This window comes from Lathyrus oleraceus, chromosome 7 (assembly GCF_024323335.1).
Source record: "Lathyrus oleraceus cultivar Zhongwan6 chromosome 7, CAAS_Psat_ZW6_1.0, whole genome shotgun sequence".
NCBI lineage: Eukaryota > Viridiplantae > Streptophyta > Magnoliopsida > Fabales > Fabaceae > Lathyrus > Lathyrus oleraceus.
This window is the reverse complement of record NC_066585.1, coordinates 484021979-484024343: the sequence shown is the minus strand read 5'-3', so window position 1 is coordinate 484024343 and position 2365 is coordinate 484021979. Positions and strand designations below refer to the sequence as shown.

Sequence of the window (2365 nt, the reverse complement as noted above, 5' to 3'; positions counted from 1 at the left end):
CTACTTCCACTAAGGCGCCTCAGATTGGCCTTGTGGCGGGCGCCACAAGAGGAAAAGTTTTCCCTCCCATTTTCAAGTTGAAGGGCATCCTTGTCATTTCTATCTTTTTACTTGCTTATAAATAGAAACTCGAAATCACTTTTACAATCATCCAAACTTAGAACAGAGGAAAACTCAGAGCAACTTTATTTCACTTAGGCATATATTCAGTATTTTAAAGTGGTAATCGCTTCGCATTGGAGTGTTACCACAATTGTGTAATCAAGTCTGTGATAGAGTCTGTAATCGAGTTTGGAGCACTTTGGAAGGAAGTTAATCCTGCCTTCATTTTCGTTTCCTCTTTGCAATTTATTCAACCCTCCGATTGGAGCAGGTTTTTATTACTTGTCTTTATCTTATTTATTTTCTCGCACTCGCTTTAAATTATTTATTTCCTCGCACTCGCTTTACTTTTATTTATTTTCTCGCACTCACTTTAAATTATTTATTTCCTCGCACTCGCTTTACTTTTATTTATTTTCTCGCACTCGCTTTACTTTTATTTATTTTCTCGCACTCGCTTTACTTTTATTTACTTTCCGCACTTGCACTACTTTTATTTACTTTCCGCACTCGCACTACTTTTATTTAAATTAATGCACTTTTACTTTACCATGTCTAACTAAATCTATAAGGTTAGAATGTAAGAATCGTAATTGAACCGATAATCCGTACAATTGTTCGTAGAAGCACTTAAGGGCTATTTTAACTTTCAACTTAAGTTTTCCCGCACTTAATTTCCGTTGGGTAAGATCGAAAGCCGTCCAACGTCTATCTAAACTTAATTGTTTTTAACTATTTCAAAAACAGCGAAAGCGCTTTGTTTAGTTCATTAGGAGTTTTTAATTTAAGAAGAAAAGAGATTTTAAAACTATTTTCGGACGCGTTTAAAAGTTTAGAGTCTGGTTCGTGAGAACCTCTTTTGGTTAAGAAATCCAGGTTATAATACTTTTCAACTTAGTCAAGATACTATATTTCTTTAAAATAGGTTTACTACTCTAACGCAATGCGCGCCTTTTTATAAGTGACAATAAGAGGGTTTGATTCGGGAGTACAACTCGGTTCTGAATACGCGAAAGCGACAGTTCCTGTTAAATTAGTTCTTTTGAAAGTAGGAAACATTTCCCATAAGTAGCTCTATTAGCAAGTACTTGGATTATTAATTGATTACGTGAATTACATTCGACCCTATCTTTATTAATTGAACTTTATTCAATACTTTACTTTTCGTTGCACACTCTAAAAACACCTATTTTGATTGCCTTTGATAAACACCATAACGACAGATAACGATAGATTGACACTTGGTCTCTGTGGATTCGACAATCTTTTATATTACTCTGACGCGTTCGTATACTTGCGAAACACCGCATCAAGTTTTTGGCGCCGTTGCCGGGTACCAATTTCGTCAAATTTCATTTCCCTGTTGTTATATCGTTTAGACTTAGGCTATTTCCCGCCGGTCAATGCGAAGAACTTGTAGCACCGGAAGTTTAAGCCTAGTATACCCTCTGGCGGAACCTGAACGTTATGCTCGCACACATTTATTCTTTCATAAAATTAACAGAGCTATGGCCGAAGATCAAAACCAAAGACCTCTTAAGGACTTCGCTCAACCATCCAATGAAGAACCTAGTTCTAGTATAGTAAACCCAACCATCCCAACTAATAATTTTGAACTTAAACCATCCCTGTTGCAACTAGTGCAACAGAGACAATTCGCAGGTCTCGCTACTGAGAACCCAAACCAACATTTAAAAATATTTCTTCAATTAGCAGACACTTTTAAAACCAATGGAACTTCTCCTGAGGCAATACGTTTAAGATTATTTCCTTTTTCCCTCAGAGAATCATGGTTAGATTCCCTTCCACCCAATTCCATTACGACTTGGGATAACCTTAGAAGAGTTTTTCTTGCTAGATATTTTCCCCCGAGTAAAACCGCCGTTCTTCGAAACCATATAACTAGATTTACCCAAAACCAAGGAGAATCACTGTTCGAAGCTTGGGAGAGATATAAAGAGTTGTTACGAGCATGCCCACGTCATGGTTTAGAAAATTGGTTAATCGTTCAAAGCTTCTATAATGGACTTCACTATAACACGAAGATGACCATCGACGCTGCCGCAGGCGGTGCTCTGATGAACAAATCTTATCCTGAAGCTAGTGCCCTCATCGAAGATATGGCTTAAAACCATCAATCATGGGGAGTCGAACGAGCGACAGTTGAGAAGAAGGAAGCCCAAGGAGGAGTGCATGAACTAAGCTCTATAGACATGATGCAAGCTAAAATGGACGCATTAGCCCTTAAGGTCGAGCATATGTG

The 2365-nt window shown here is 37.7% G+C and overlaps 1 non-coding gene across 1 annotated transcript; it reads right to left on the bottom strand.

Annotated features, from left to right (window-relative positions):
• Window positions 1–1985: 1985 nt before the first annotated feature.
• LOC127109346 (small nucleolar RNA R71) lies at window positions 1986–2092 on the bottom strand. The gene has a single exon (XR_007796657.1). It is a non-coding gene; the product is annotated as a small nucleolar RNA R71 (small nucleolar RNA).
• Window positions 2093–2365: the final 273 nt, after the last annotated feature.